This window comes from Centruroides sculpturatus, unplaced genomic scaffold (genome assembly GCF_000671375.1).
Source record: "Centruroides sculpturatus isolate CEXI.00-Female unplaced genomic scaffold, Cexi_2.0 scaffold1470, whole genome shotgun sequence".
NCBI classification, from domain to species: Eukaryota; Metazoa; Arthropoda; class Arachnida; order Scorpiones; family Buthidae; genus Centruroides; species Centruroides sculpturatus.
Genome location: NW_019385623.1, coordinates 136837 through 155291, shown reverse-complemented (window position 1 = coordinate 155291; position 18455 = coordinate 136837). Strand labels below are relative to the sequence as shown.

Below are 18455 nucleotides of genomic sequence, written 5' to 3'. Positions count from 1 at the left end.
AATAAACAATTAAAGAGGAAAAATAAGAAAATTTGACAAACATAAAATGAAAGTCGAACATTTTCTCACGAATCAGCCTTAATTTACATTTGTAACGGATGAATAAACGGCCGTAATTCGTGATATCCTTTAATCAAATCATTTCTAGATAAAAATAAATATGTGAGAACAGAATAAATAGTACTGTTTTCTAAATTATCTAAATTTTATGTCACTCAATAACAGAAAAATAAATTTTAAACAATCTGACTTACGTATAAATTATTTATTTCAAAATTTATTCATATTAGTTTATGATTGAAATAATTTTAATTAGTGAAGTACAAAATTATTTCTTTACAAATTTTATTATAAAACAGCAATATTAGGCCTACTTTAACCGTTTTTGAATGAATAAAAGTCATAGAATTCTCTAACAAATACTTACAGTACATAAACAACAAGCTAAATAATACAAGAACGAAGAACATTTGCCCACTTACGAAAGCAAACAAATTTACAAATAAACACATACATATACAAAAATTTATATTTTCTTTGTGTGCAAATGAACAAAGAGACACATAAATAAAGAAAATAAACACATATATACATAAACAATCAAAGGAAAAACACAAGAATTCACGTAACACGAACATACACGCCCACACACCAGAGAATCAAAAAGACACACAAAGAACAGTATAAAAAACTGAATTTTCTCTTTATTATATATATTACGATTGCATATTACCAAATATTCGTATTTCGAAACCGCGTTACATTCAAATCGACACGAGTTAAAACAAATAATGATACACATTTCAATTGTTGAAAACCGTTATGCAGATTGTTCCAAATTGTTTGGTAGATCGTTCCAAATGATCATAAAGTATCATTCTTACGATCTGAGTAAATTTACGATATTATAATAGAATGCGGCTCTACCAGATTTCTTTTTCGTGCCACAATTGCCAGGAGCAAATATGATAAACGATAGTCAGTAACGGCAAAAGCAGTAGTAACAGTGGTGTACAGTACTTTTTCTCGATCAGTTTGAAACGTCAACCTACATCTGTACAGATAAGGAGACGGTTGGAAGAGTATTCCGAGTGATCCAACCCAGAATGTCCTTGTGCCCTCCAGACGATGTCACGGTCGTGTAAGATGGAGTGCGTCGGAAGATAAAGCTACGAAGTAACACTTGCGTCATTCGACCTACATAACTATCGAAGTTTTGCTTTCACTGGCGCGGCCCGCGGCTGTAGGTTAAGATGGAATCATTGGAATTGCCGCCAAAACATTATTTTGGTTGGTCAGATGTTCGCGGGTGAAGGACGTTTCGTGGGTGATTCTGCTGTGGAATTAAATGGGACGGCCATCGTAACCCCCCTTTAATTCCTTAACGTGACCGTCAGCGAGCAATTCGAGATGATTAATGCTAAATGTTAAGCATTAACGAAGCATCTTTACAAATCTCTTTCGACCTCCAAATTACTGTCACTTTTCTAAGCAACCTTAATACATATTTTAACTCGTTATCTAATTTACTCTACGATTATTACCGTTAATTATCTTCTAGATTAGTATAATTTTATGTCATTAAACAGTTAGTCGACGATGCTACGGTTCTGTTGATACAAATTATGTAGATCAATATAATTGTTCGGTATTAAAATAACCTAATCAGTGTCTACACTAGTCAATTAATCAAAGTAACTAGGAACTTTTTTTCGTTATTAAAGTGAACCGCACGATTTTAAATTAATAAAATTAATAACTTTAAATAATTATTTTATTATAAATTTATATACAGTACAAACAAATGATTAATTTTTCTGTTTCTTTTTCAAATTTTTTCGTCCTTTCTTTTTATTTTTCTTCTTATTCTGAATGGAAACAGGTTTAAATTCTGTAAAAAATAAATCTGTATTGTAGACCACAACTTGTTTTTGTTAAACTAAAAATAAAACAGAATAAAATTATCGATAAATTATTATAATTTTAAAATATTAAATTAAAATTAATTATATCTTAAACAATAGATAATTATAAGTTTATATAGATATATATTTTGTTGGTAGTTTCTAGTATGTGGCACTTATAATAAACTACAGTTTAACTATGATTCAATTAAGAAAATGAATTTAATAATTACAAAAATTAATCAAAGATTTTTAATAAAAAAAAAACATTTTTCCGGTTGATTCTAGTATTCGGAATCAACTACAAAAATACAGAATATAGTTATTAACAGTTTCAATTATCACAAGTATCAGATTACAAATATCGGTTCCGGTTACGGATTTATCTTCCGGTATTTACAATTTTTTTAAACTAGAAACTATATTTTTCTATTTATAAAATTCTAATCATTTCTTTCAGCTTGAAAAAAAATTAAATTTATTCAATTTCAATGTGTTTTTTTTTTGTTACGCTGGATAATAATAAAATTTGAAAATATTTTTCGGCTTGTAAAAAACAAGAATTTTAAAAACGATACAATATTGTACAGTTGGCATACATTTTTAAATTGATGATAAACGATAATTTCGTTATATTAGTGTCATACTCGTGCGCTTGTTACAACAGATTTACAGCAAGTCCTCACTTAACGTCGTCGGTAGGTTCTTGGAATGTGCTACGTATAACTAAACCAATTTTACTATAGACTATATTATGGCATTAAGTCGTCGCAGTTTAATTACGGATTTTTAATTGTGATATAATAAATATTGTATATTAATAACCGTATATTGTATAGATGTAATATTCTGAATGTTTTGTAAAATTTCTGATGTATTTTTCTTACTTTGTTTCCCGTACAAGGGGTGGAAAACCTTGTGCTAAATAAATAAAATATTATAGACTAAATAATATAAACAAGATATAATTTGGTTTATATTATTCTGTTTGCAACTTCCAGCATTTATTTCTCACCTCAGAGAATGTATTTTATTGTTTATTTGTACTGTACATTTCCTCGTCGGCATTATAACGAAACGACGTTAAATGATGATTCGACGTATATTGTATTTAAAAACGCTTTCAATACAATAAGAACTGATCTGGTTGAGACAAGTTTGAAAAGTTATAAAATAATTACTAACTTTCATTTCTTTAACATACAAAACGCATTCAGTTGACTTAAAAGCTACGAAACATAACTACATTCGTATCATTTTTATTGTATTGTAGAACATTAAAGCAGTACAAGCCATTATATCGGAGATATTTCGATTAAAGATAATTACTTCCATTAGGAACAACTAAACGCTCTTCGTGTACGGTTTTGATTATTCGAAACGCTTATTCATACGATGATTTCCTTCAACTTTCGTGACTGCTACCTTAACGAGAAAAGCAAAGTGGTAGATTACGTAATTTCGCATGCGAAATAGACTTCATTGTTTATCCAGATTATTCAAAACTTAAACGTATTTTCAAAAGAAATGATGCATTCTATCCGTCTCATAAGAGAAAAAAAATTGGAATAAATATTTCTTCAAATCAGCTATTTATTTATTATTAGCATTAATTTTTTTTTAAATCAACAATAATTTCTCTAATAACAAATAAATCCTACGTAGACTCGTTTATTATTAATTTTAAAAGTTAATAATAAAACTTGAATTATAAGAATAAAGACTACGTTCATCATGCCAAAAATATTTACTTAAAAACGAGATAATCACTGTCTATATCGTTTAACGCCGATAGTAAAACTTGAATTGATGATAATAGTTTTCACTTTTATTTCGGATAAAATTCAGAAGTTAAAATAATACTTTTGCTTACGTTTTATAGCCTTTACCTGATCAAAAATGTTTGAGGAATGAATCTTTCAATCAAATAATGGAATGTGGTTAACATTTACCAAATTGTCATAATCAGTTTACAAAAAAAATTCGGTTAATAACTGTAATGATCAGTTTAACCAATTGTAATCGTCAATGATTATTGGTAATTAAGATGACGATAACCAGGAGGTCTTTTTGAGCTTTAAATTTGAAATGTATTTTACATGTCAAATACTTTTACTACTTTTCTTTTTGTCACCTTTAACGGAATTTATTATTTATCTAGACATCTTAGTGTTGTAAATCAATCCTTACAACTGAATTAAATAGCAATAATTCATAATTGAGACAATATTACTCTACATTTGCATTTAACTGGCATTTAATTAGTATTTAAACAGGCCTATTTTTATTCTTGATGATAAAAAAAATTATGTAATTTTTCAAAAAGCTTATCTGACATCTTATGATATATAATGTAATAATAAATATCAAGATAATTTTCTAAATTTTACCGAATTCTTACATTTTTTAAATAAAAATTATGAATTCCAATGTACATAAGCCTATATAAACGGAGTTTAAAATTGTATAAATTTAATTCTTAATTTAAAAAATAAAAGCTATAAAAAGTTTATTGTAATTATTAACANTATATATATATACTTTATACATATTTAAAATATTTATAAATGTATAGCGTAATGTTCCTTTTCTCGGATATTAAAACTTTCAATGGATAAAACATTACGAAATAAATTTTGGACAAAGAAAAGATAATTGTCGAGAAATAAAAGTCTAACCTTCAAAACAAGAAATTTATAAAAATTTTAATTAACTTCAAACATTTTCCTTATGTAAAATGCTACCAAATCATACATCAATCATTCGGTTTATGCGTAGGTCGAAAGGTCATACATGCGAAGGCAACTATCATTACAACAATGGAATGTTGGTAAATGTTAGTAATCTCTTGAAACAGGAAAAACCATTCGATTCAGAACACCTGGCAACATCCGTTTCGGCTAAAAATTCTGCTTATAGTTTTATATAATTTCAGATCGTAATTCAAGACCTGGAATCAATGGCGGATTAACTATCGTTGAGCTTTAGTAGGGCTCCCTCCGTCCACCCCTTGGTGAATAGAATAAAGTGACATATCTTAATAATAATATACATCAATTAAAACCATTTCTTCTCTTCCTCCTTCCTTCCGGGCCCTAGACTTCTACTAGTCTACTAGCCTAATGGTTAATCTACCACAGACTGGAATACATCAGCATATTCTGAACGAGTATATTTTTATATTTTATAAAATAAACAATTTTAGAAATCTTAATAATTTAACACGTGTTGTTAATTAATTCCTTCAAAAGTGTTTCAATTTTTAAAACTGTCTATTAAATAAGATATGGGAGTGAGCGAATATCAAATACATATAAATCTCTTCGTAAGTTGCAACAGATAAAATACCAAAGCCACGCGAATACCAACGTAATATAAATTACGGCTAATAAGATACTATTACCACAAAGGCCCCTTTCGGGTATAGACAAACAAAAGAAATAAAATGGAACAACGAGAGTGGTAGAAATAAGAACAAGGTTAAGAGGATCACTAAATTACAGCTAAATCATTTTCCTTTGTATAAATATTACGAACTGTCTCGAATTTATTTGCATCTCTTAATTTCAGGATCTAACGAATTCTATACACGAATACAGATCGAATAGTTGCCCTAGTTGGAGCCTTTATTTCGAGATAAGGAAGTTTCTTGATTCTAAGGCAAATTAAAACATTTCTATAAACAAGGACGATTCTTTGTAATCCGAGCACGATATAACCGAAAATAAACTTTACATTTCCTTAAGATACAGAAATTCTTAAGATACTCTCATATCTTCTAGTTCTAACATGCATATTCGAACTTATTCCATCCTCCTCTGAACAAAGCCAGTTTTGTATATTCTAATATTCTAATTCTATAGCAACAACAACCTCCAACTATTTATAAGAGCATTTTGAAAGTCTGATAAAGTTTCTCGTTTTCATTATTCAACAATTATATAAGAGCTGATTAATTATATACATTTAAACTTGTCCAAATGTCATACTCTATAGAGTCTGTACAGTGTATTTGTATTAGTTGCATTTAATCAAATATTTTTGCTGACATTTTTTCTCTTAATTGATAATTCAGTAACACAAAAATAAAATTTAACGCATCAGCAATAAATAAAACTACTGTTGCTTTATTTTAAAAAAACCTGATATATTGTTAATCATTGAGCTTAAAATATGAGATGAAGGCCAAATAAATATATTTGGTTCATCTACGAGTGATATAAGTTAAATTGCCGAAATATACGTTTTCTTCTCATGGTACGATTTTACTCTGGAAGCATTTCGTTTTAAACACATCATACGTTATGAAATAATCAAACGGCTAACTTGTTTCACGAACACAGTAAAGAAGAATAAATATGTATATTAGTAATCGAATTAATATTCAGCATGAGTAGGGCTAGAAAAGAAGTGAATTTACTTTCTACTCGAGTCATATATATTTTTCTAAATTTTTATCTCTATCTTTTTGAACAAATGTCTGGTTAATATATCATGGTTTATACTTTAATTTGCATTAGTCACAACTCAGCATTCAGTTCTTCTATGACATTTAGTAGTTATATAACAAAGTAACACAAAAATGTATTATAACATATTTTTTTTTTTATAATTTTCATTATTAATGTGTAGTTGTTTTCTAAAGTGTTTCTATACGGAAAATTAAATAATTCCACCTATGAAGCCCAATAAATAGTCCATGAGATTTTAAAAAAAAAAACAGTTAAATACGAGGAATAAGATAATCTCCAGTAGAAATAACCTTCTTTGACCTCTTGTCAAGCAGTTCATAGAAATCTTTAATAGATAAACTACAATCTTTTAATAAACTTTTAATTGTGATTTAATTAATGTTTATATTTTTAGTCTATCCTTACAGAATGATAAATAATGATATCAAAACAAGTACAATAGCAGTTTTCCTTAACGAGTTTCGTCCACTTAACGAATATTTTTTTTTATTATTTGAATTTTTCAACAATTAAACAGTGAATATTTTTTTTCAACTAAGAATTTCTTAAAAGCGGTTGCGATAATTATATATTTCAAAAACAGTTGCACGCAACTAACATTTTTATTTTTAACTACTGTCGCCTACTTCAAATAGTGTAAGTCTGTATTGCATGATGACATTACCTTGACAATTTTTTTTAGCACGCATCTAATTTCTAAATAATAGTTTTTAGTTTTCTACTCGCGATGTTTCATTACAGATTTATAAACATAAATATAAAATAATTGTATAATTTAATTTTTATTTTGTAAGTCTTACGTAACGCAAAAAATTCTTAATTATTACAGACTCTTCCATGAATGGAAGAGACGATATTGTATGAATGGGAAGCAGGATTTGTTTTTAAGCGGAGGCAGATAACATGAAGTTTTCTTTTAACACTTTTTCTTGAATTTCTAAAATAATTTTAGAAAATTGAGAAAACTATATAAGAATTTGTAAAGAAAAGTTATAATTTTTCATATTTCTTTTCCATGTGGTTAGCAATATTACCACACACATACATGTTATTTAATTCAGAAGTTTTATTCTAATAATCCCCTGGAGTCATTTTTCGTTGCATAAATGATATAAGCTATTTTTAACAATAGCGCTAATTATACTGTATATCTTAATTTATCTCAATTGCAATTTAATTATATATTAATAAAAGTATTAAATTGTTATATTTATAACACATACCATACTTATTATCATATAAAAATCAACGAAAATTTCTTATCAAGTTTATTTAATCAGAATTATCCTGAGAAAGGAAAAGTGAGAAAAAATTGTTTAAACTAAAAATAAAAATATTCCGTTTATAATTGTTATAATGATCTAACACTCGAAATACATTTGAGGAAATAGAATTAGAGTTTTTGTTGAAAGCTGTAATTTTCTAGTAGCCTATAGATGCCACATTATAGTTTATTTCCTTATAACAATAGACTCTAGATAACTCGAAGTTGAAGGAATAACACTTCTTACGTGTGTTACTAAAAGTACGAAAAGCGCAGTAACTCTACATTGATAGAGAAGTAGAGATGCCGCAAGAAAAATTTACCAAGTTGGGAGCCATTATTAGAAAAAGTCTGAACAATAAGGCAAAGAAATAGATGGGCGATTTGCTAAGGGGAGGTGCTTCCAGGAAGCACTGTCTTTTGGAAACTGATCCCTATTTAGGTATTAGTCACGTGAATAAACTCGAAAAACGCCACGCGGCTACCCTTTCGTTGATCAGGGTGAACACGCAACCAACTACCAACGTTTAGAGCAGGGATCGTAAACCGGAGGCCCGCGGGCTGGATACGGCCTGCAGCCTTGATGATTTCTTCTGTAAAAATCAATATTTCTAACATCTTGCGGGGATTAAAACAGAAAAAATTCAAACGTCTAACTGTTTATGTAAGTCTCAAAGGACTGGCAACAAAAGGACCTTTGTTAGAGCCTTTTTTAAAATTACAATATATTTTGGTTTACCGAATAACGTCGATAACGGCTCACTTATATCTATCTATTTGACTGGTCCTTTCCTGCATTTGAGTTTGCGACCCGATTTAGAGATTTCATCCACTCTGCCGCTGTACGGGCTCCCTACATATAAGGGAGGCAGGAAAAATAAAGTAAAACTTCTCAAACGTCTGTAAGTCGAATATTTCTTTAACTCGAAGAAAATGAAGAACTTAGTAGGTCTCAATGAAATGGGACAAAGAAACGCAACACGTAAGTGATCTGCCAAGAAGGGAGTTTTCTCCCTGGAAGGCCTTTTATGGGAAATGGACTCCTATTCAGATGTTACATGTTAAAAACATTCGGAAAACTCCAGGTGATCAGCCCGTTGGTTAGAAACGCGAACCCGCGACCAACTACCAGTGTTCAATGGTTTTATCCACTCGGGCACTGGTGGGTACAAATTATTTAGTAGTTATATCATTAAAAAGTCGATTCATATTCAAATAATCGATCTCTCACAGAATCAGATTTTTTTTTTTACATTTTCACGGACGATAATAAAATAATTATTTTTGTATAACACATTAATGCCTGATTCAATATTATTTGTCGTGTATTGAGATATCGAGTAATTTTAAAAAATATCACAGAATATGAGAGATAATTACTTAAAAATAAAATAATGTTTAAATATTATAATTTAAATAAATATGCCAAAATTATTATTATAAATGCAAAATATATTGCATTGTTATTATATTATTTAATATGAAATAAAATACAAAATAATGAAATTTAAATATAAAAATAAACTCGTATAGGCTATATTCTTGACAAAATGTTGAAAATATCAATATATATTTTTAAACTAAATTTAAAAATAAAACTTAATGCGATTACAGAAAAATAGATGTGTAAACAGCTTTATCATCCCATTAAAAAAATTTCAAATAAATTTTACAAACCTGTTTAAAACATTGAAATAAATTTCGTAATTCTATGAAAACATCAAAATAAATTTCCTATGAAAATTTGTGTCGTATGATAATTCTGCAATTCTGTCTAAATGCATTAATATATTTAAATATTAAAAAAAATCTATCTAACTTAACAAATTAATCAAATAAGATGAAGAATTTGTATTAATATTTAATCTTATATGCAAATAGAGATGTGATTTAGCATTAATTCATTTAAATTCTCATTAATAACTAGAAAATAATTCCTTTCGTGAGTTTTTAAATCCGGTATAACATAAATGTTAGTTAAATGCTTACAATTATGTAATCACGACACTGTTGAATTTATCATTGTAGAAAATACAACTTCATTTATCTTAAGAGAAATAAAATAACTAACTTCAACAAAATATCAAGATTTTATACTTAAATTTATAAATATATATATATAAAACCTCGTTTCAATATTAAGCCGTTAGAGTAAAAATGGAGCTAACAAAGCAAACATGTTCAATTACTATTTTTAATGCGAACAATTTTTTTTTAATATATTATATTTATTTATTTCAATATTTTACATTGTTTTCTTTTATTTTTGCTCACGATAAATCTTTTCTAACATTTTAAAGTAATGCGTAATCCACATAAAATATTAAAAATACGAAAAATCAAATATGAATAAATTCTTAATATTAGAAACATTTCAGCAGCATTTGTTTTGCTTAATGTCATTAATTCAACAAATGTACATGAATGAACAAAATTTTGCAGCATGCGATAGCATTTCAAAAGTTTATGATTTATTTTTTGCAGTTTCTCGAATTAAGAATTGTTCCGTATTGTCTACAGTACATTATTAAAAGTCGATCTGACCAACAAAGTAATAAGTATTTTTAATAATCATGATTATTTAGGCCTATATAATATACAGTATTCAATTGTATTTTTTGTCTTAATTTCATGCCAATCATTTATCAATTCCTATATCAAGTTCACGTGTACATATTAAAATAATTTCCTCAAACAAATACTTAACTACTAGTTTAAAACGTGTGAAAGACAGATCAGGAAATCATTCCCATTACTTCAAGGTCGTGTCAACAAATGGACAAAAGAAACAATCAAGGATAGCGTTTACAGCAAATTATTATAAAGCTTTTAATGATTTTTTTTCTAATATATCCTTCAAACTGTTTCTAATTATCCCAAACGAAGTTAGTACAATTATTCAGGAAAAACTATTGAAAATTAGCACTGTCGATCATCAAACTCATTATTTAATCATGGTGCTATAATTAAAACATTGTTCTGTACTGATATTACTCCTCCTTGTCAATACTGACAATTCCTGCTCTTCCAAAAATTTATGATAATTACTCGTCAATCATTACTGTATAATTACGCTGCTAACTATAATTTATAAGAAAAAGGAAATTAATAAATAATAGATTTTTTGCAAATTTATTTATAATTTAAATTTCAAATCACTACTTAATATCAATATACTATAATTGATTAAACAATGACATAAATTTAAATTGAAGTTTACATACGTAATTCAACCTATTTATTTTTTAGTCATTTATTTAGGTTAAAAAATTAATAAAGTAATAAAATAAAAGCCTTTTCAATTTTAATTGTTATATAATTTATGCCTTAAGCAGCGTTTTTACATAAGGAAATCACATAAAACTAGAATTTAAACAAAAAGCAAAAGACTAAAATACCATTTTATACCAGAAAAGAGCATAATTAATGTAAAGAGGCTTTTTAAAATATGAAAATTCATTTAAAATTATAGAAAGGATAAACTTATAATTTATTATTTCTGTAATGTGGAATATATTTATTATTTTTCTAATGTTTAATTTTATGTACAGTACATTACTACTGTAAACAGCATATTAAAAAAAAAAAAAGGTTTGGTTTGATGACATAAGACAACGTAACACATGGGCGATCAGCCAAGAGGAAGCCACCCGGAAGAATTTTCTATGGGAAACTGGTCTCTATTTAGATGTTAGACATTAGACACGTGAAGAAAATCTGGAAAACTGCGTGGTCAGCCTGTGGTCAGGCGCTAAACCTCGACCAGTTTTCAGCGGTTTTATTCACTACGCCACTGGTGAGCTAAATTGAAAATGTAATTGTTTCTATATGCATTACTCTCAGACAGAATTGTACATTTTTTTAAACTTCAAAAATTATATAATTCTCTCTTCTCATAGTTTACAATATTACTACTAATGGATTAATATTTTTATTTAACATCAAACATTTTATACAAATATAGGCTACATTATTATATAAATGTGCACTATGTGCAGTAACTTATATACATTTTTTTGAATAAACTTAAAAAGAAAAATGAAAAGTATGTGAAGTTAAGTGATATCATTCTATGAAAAATAATGCGAATATGAAAAATATTTATTAGGTTTATTTCTTTATCATGTACAGTACTGTATTTATAGATTCACTATATGTCACTATGAAGAATGTATTAGAAACGAATCAAAATGTGTAAAGTTATTAGTTTTTTGATTACTTTTAAATTATATTTGGATCCTAAAATATTCAGCTGCGAATATCATCCTATGCAAATTTATTTAGGTAAAAATGATTAAGTATTGTATTTCCCCTTAGCTTAATTTGTTAGCAATTAGATGTACACTGAAAGTACAAAGCATAGAAAAGTTTATTCAGAATATATAATTCTAATTTATATTCAAAACGTTATTGGGAAAATTTATGTCATTTTTTGCCTCCTTGTTAATTCTAAAATTGTATTAAAAGTATTCTTATAAAGACTATTTTGTAATCTATAGATTCATAAATTACTTAAATTGAATTTTCATCCAACTAAATCATTCATAAAGCAATGAGATAAAACAAAAATAAAAAATTATCATGCCGAAAATTTGACATATAATTAAATATCAACAATTTTATTACTTGAATTTTACAGTAGTAAATGAATAAACCAATGTTAAATGAATAATCTACTATTAAAAATAATAATACCCATTTTATTACATGCAACATAATCTAATTAGTATTGATATCTATATTTTATTACGATAATTTCAAAAACTAGATCTGGTTCTGAAGAGAACATTCTAGGGCATTTTTTTTTTTGCATAAACTTAAAAAGAAAAATAAAAAGCATATGAAGTTAAGTGACATCATTCTATGAAAAATAATGCGAATATGAAAAATATTTATTAGATTCATTTCTTTATCATGTACTGTATTTATTTATTTATTTTTAACATGTTAGAATTAATTAATTAATCATAAATAATTTAAGATGATATACAGTATTTTTAAATTGCACTACGTTCTTTCGGGGGACTTTCTTCGGTTGCGAACAACAACAGGTTATTTTACGATTTAAAAAATTATTAAAACAAAAAATATATATTTATTTGCAATAGGCTCTGACTACAAGTCACTAATTTCCGGATATGGAAGTCTCCAGAAATTAGTTCTTCAAATTCTTCTTGGTTATCGAATTCCGTTGAGCAATGTTTTCGAATTTACTTGCGTGTTTTTCTCAGTACGTTCAAAAACAAAAAGAAAAGACTCTATAGAATCCAAACAATATAAAACAATAATTTTTATTTTATTTTAAAATCTAAACATTTTTAATAAATTTTTAGATGAAGCAATGAATAAATCTATATAGACTGTTAGAAAAACAAATGCTAGCCGTAACTTAATTATTTTATGTAAATATTAATACATTTATATTGTATTAACATAGAACTTTATGCAGTAGAATAGAAATTAATGACAGTATCATTAAAGTTAATTTTTATGTTTATGCTTAATTATATAAGTAAAGTTATGAGTAAAAAAAGCAAAATAAATGTGTTTAAAACATAATTAAATCTATACATTGTGTTCAAGAGCATAACGTCTAATTAAACATAAACATATTATGTTTATTATAATTAAATATAAATATTCAAAGAATTCATAAATTTTGTATCAGAGCTATTTTTGTTCAATCAAGAAATGAGTGATTGGAAATTTAAAAACAAATAAGAAAACTTTCAAAAAAATACAGTTTTTGTTTTTCTCGCTTCTAAAGATTAAAATTTTAAAAATGTATTAGATGTCAAGAATCAATTAATATGAAGTTCAAACAAATATATGTCAAAGATTAATTTAGTAACCATTTTTATGAGAAGAAAATTGCACTGAAAATTATATCGATTTCTATATATTGAAATATATTCAAATAGCACGCACGTTTATGACAATAAAATTTATTTTCTTGTGCAATGTGTTCAAAATATTTCCAATTAAAATTTATTAAAAACGTTAAACTTCGGAGGAAAAAAAATTTAGATACTTTTCCATTGTTTCTACTGCTATTCCCTTTATAAATTATTCCCTTTTTTCCTAATATTTTTCCGTATTTTTTACAAATTTCATTTTTGATTCGTTTTAATATTCGTTATACATTGCAGCTAATTTTATACACGTGAAAAGATGATAAATTTACTTCATTTATGTTTCAAGTATACAGAAAGAATCTTTTTATATTGTAACAGTGATCTTCAAACTTAAAAGATCTACGTATTATCATAATCGAGTGTTATTTTTAAAAACTAAGCAATGAAGTTTAAATAATAAATAGGCTAACAATAAAAATATAAAGAAAGATTAGTGAAAGTAATGAAAATAAAAATATCTTAATTTGAATGCCACTGCATGATGTTACTACGCGCGAGTACGTCAATATTTTAAGAAAACTCACAACTGAAGTAGAAGAATTAAATTAAAAACATGCATATTTTATTATGTAAATGGTTTTAAGGACACTATTTTTACTGCCTTTTTAAAATTTATTCTAATAATAATTTACTTTATTTCTTAAAAGGCCATTTTTAGTCTTTAAATATTTAGATAATCGATTTTTTTAAACAAAATATCCACATTTTGAAAAATAAATCCCGTATACAGTCTGTCATTCTTACCCTAGCTCTTTGCTTTTTACTGATTTAACTTCTTTTCAAAATTCTAAAAAACGTGTGTGTCTTGTGTATCTTATCATCGCAAATCTACAGTACTGTATATGAAGATCAATTTATCACTCAAATTGTATCATGATGCGTTCATTACAACTTGGCTAATTACTGGACGTAGTTTATATTAATATATACTTTAATTCCTTCATAGAAAAAGAAAACTTTGCAATATATTATTCAACCAATATATACTTAACACCGCTTTAATAATTTTATATATATTTATACCTAGGAAAAGAAATAAAGTGCAATTCTCTGAAGACTAAAAGATACAACACCTGAGTATAAACAGAAAAATCTAAGAATGGTTTATTTACTACGGAACTGATCATAAACGAAACCTATTCAAAAACGAGCAATTAATGCAATGTCCCATCCAGAAAATAAATACTCATCAGTATCAGAACTTTAACGTGAACATTGGAAACTGGATATGAATTTTCGATTTATATTTTCCGACATTGAAAAATTTAACTAATTTTTAATTAATATTTAATTATCAATTAAATACTTCACAGTTGTTTCATCTCAACTACCTTTCAGGAAATAAGCGCGTTGCTGCTTCTCTGCTTAATTTTCCATTTGGAATCCATAGTCATTTACTTGTAAAGTCATAAGCCAAATGATACTAGTTAATCTGCAATTTACGTTTTTGCTGTAGAAAATTTACTTATAAAAGATACCAAAGCGTAAATTTTCCCTTCTTGACGAAATATATAAAATTTTTCATACCATTATTATATACACATATAACAAATTATTTTAAATAATTTGCTATTTTAAAATTATGTTACAAACATTGATTATTACCATCAATAAAATAATCTTTATCAGATTCTTTTAGGAATATCTGTTATAAATTTTATTTTTGGTAGTTATTATTCTATAACAAATTAATTACGTTTTAACATTTTAATTTTTCATTCGAATTTTCACTATATTTTAAAATGTGAAAATACATCCGATAAATTTAATTTCAAACACAATGCTGTATTAAATTCTATTAGTAGTTGTAATTTTATTAAAAATTTATAAAATATTTATATGTTTTCGACGTTCGTTTTATAGCATAATATGTTTTAAATAGAAAATGGTTATCTGCTTAGCATTTAATTTCAAATTCCAGAAGGATATATTGCACAAATTATATACTGTATATATTTTTAATAATTACTATAGAAGATTATTTGTGAGTAATTTGTTACTTAATCTTTTTCCCTAATAAGCATCATTATTGTGAATAGTAATTACAAATTTACGTCACCCCAAATTTACACGTGGCTAGATATTAGACATATATCTTTAAAACCGGGAGAATTCTGATCATTATTTGATAAATACGGAATTTTAAATAAAGTATTATTGTAATGGTCCTCTTTTAGATCAAAATTTATCTTATAATATAGATATTTATAATAGAATTTAAGTATTTCTCACAGGATAAAATACAGCATATAGGCTATATATTTGTTAAAGGTGTTTTGTCAGTAAAGCTTACTGTGCGTGCTGCATTTCTTTCTATTCAATTTAAAAAACTTTTCCTAAATATAGTATTCAATGTTATGAAAGTATTATAAATATTGATATATCACGAATATCATAGTAGTTCAAGCACAGCCACCCTAGTTCACAAATGGCCAAGTGGATTAAACCACTGAACATTTATAGTAAATCTTGGGTTCGCGCCTCACCAAAGGGGTGGCACGTGTAATTTTCTAGATTTTCTTCGTGTGTCTAATCCCTAAATAGAAGCCAGCTTCCAATAAAAAGTTTCCTGGGAGGCACCTTCTCTTAGCAGATAGGGCAACGCAATAATGTGGGCGATCACACATGTTGCGTTACGTTATCTATGCTTGATCAAATGAAATTGTTCCACTCTATTCAACATTAGATTCCAATAGAAAAGTTATATAAATAGATCATTTTCAACTTATTACTATTTGACAGATGAATGATAAATAGCGACGACGCTTAAAAACAGGGATCATCATCATCCATATCCGAAGTTGTCTTGGGTTTTCTGGTACACGCATGAAAAGCACTCATAGAATTAATATACACAGAATAAATTCTAATTTTAAAATATCAGAATTTATACTTAAATTTCTATTTTAGACAATATTATCCTAATGGGCTGGAAGACGAATGCGTTATTCAAATTAGCTTTAAATAGTCGATTCCAGTAAATCCTCATTAAGTTCTATCATACATCTATCACTTTCTTAAAAATAATCAAAATTTAACTAATTGTGATAATTGGAAACACTTAAAATAGGCATTGTAGAAACTGGAACTAGAAATTCGCCTTCAAAGTTAACGAACATAATCCGTTCCAAGACTTTGTTCGCAATCCGAATTGTTCGTTAACTGATTATCGATTTACCAAAGTTTTTATGGAAATTTAATTCGTTCCGGAGATCCAAAAAAATTAAAAAATATATATTTTCTATCTATGTTTATTTATATGTAATAATAAAAATACAATTTTTATTAGTCATGTTTTTTCCGTTTGTGGGGTTAAAGAACCTGTCTAATGTCGATTGCTTTTCTCTCTTCTTCAGAATTTATCAGAATTAATTAATAGCGTTGTAATGGTAGAGATCACCAAGCCTATTAACCTCAACCTGGTTTGGATGCCATTCTAAGACCGTTGTTCTGACATCCTCCCATTTTTTTCAAAAGATGTTTAATAGCAGATATCGGCATTATTCCTCTTTTTCAGAAGAAAACATATCTCGCTGAGTTTCTTGGTGTTCTTCTGTCGTCAGTCTGTTTCAGATTCCATTATGATCTCTTCAATGTTCTTTATTTCTCAGATATTTTTGTTACTCCTTTGCTACTTGAGTCTTCTTGATTATACTATATCTTTCTTAGATAAAACTGAACTGTGGCCTACTGTAGACCTGTTCAAGCCATACTGCCAGCAACATCAGATATCTTATGCTCACTCCCTACCTTTGCTATTATACTCTCACCTTTCAAAAATAAAAAGCCACACAAAACTTAACGAATGCCTGCCCGACAGTCTCGCGAATACAATAAAAGAATTGTTTCTGTCAGAAAAATAAAAGGCCGGAATTACAAGGGAGAGTTTCAAAGTTCGGAGGAATACTATCCGATCGGTATATACCGGGTTGAGCGTCGATGTCGACGTCTCCTGCGCTCCGAAAATTTTGAATTGTTGCCTGAAGACAAGGGAAGACCAGTTATTTTACGTCGCTTCTTCTTGTGTTTGTTCTGTGTGAGTCCGAACATAAAAATCTTTCGCGAAAGTGTTCGTTAACCGATCACTCACTGTATAATATTAAAAGTAAGCTCTTCCTTCAGTTCAATATGCAAATACGAGTAATTATTTTCTAACTGAAAATTCAGACTTGCCAGATAGTTGAAACGATTATGATGTTACCTGTTGCAATGAAGAATCCAAGTTTGGTTCTGGACCAGATTCTCGAAAATTTTCATAATCTGGCTCATATAGATCGGATTCTTTTCTTTTTTTTCTTTCATGGAGCGAAAAAACAGCACGAATTCATATTAAAAAACAGATCCAAACTTATAAATCACACAAATGACTGGATATTCATCTTAACGTCCAAATTTTCCTTCCATAACTAAAGTGTCAATTACAAGTGTAATATTGATTCTAACTAATTTTTATATTATTATTTAAATAATATGAACTATCAATATAAACGTAAAATCGTTAATATACAGTAATGCATTTTTCATTAATGTCGATGACCTTGTTATTAATTCTAATAATCCATCATCGACATCAACTGTTGTAGAACAATCTAAAATCTAACTAATAAAATCTGTAATGTAATTCTAAGAAAACTTTTAATTTGTCTTTACTAGAGTTTTAACAATAGTAAGACGTATCATCGATTATTATTCATTTACCTCATCTTTAAATTCTCAAATAAAATCTACAAAATATAAATATACTGTTAATATTAGAAATGCACAAAACATTTTAATAAACTGGAATCACAGAAAATATCATTTTATTTTTTAAAGACTAAGTTATTTTCTTATCTAATTAACCTAATTCAATATAAAATATTATCCTTTATAAATGACCTAAAGAAAAGTAATAAGTCAT

At 27.2% G+C, this 18455-nt stretch overlaps 1 long non-coding RNA gene across 2 annotated transcripts in view; it reads right to left on the bottom strand.

Moving 5' to 3' along the window:
- Positions 1-720: 720 nt before the first annotated feature.
- The window catches only part of LOC111640692, a 31373-nt gene continuing 13638 nt past the window's right edge, over positions 721-18455 (bottom strand). Inside the window, exon 3 of one of the 2 annotated variants that reach the window (XR_002759306.1) lies at positions 721-1939. This is a non-coding gene — a long non-coding RNA (uncharacterized LOC111640692). The remainder of the gene's footprint in view (positions 1940-18455) is intronic. The other variant, XR_002759307.1, reaches the window with a different exon arrangement.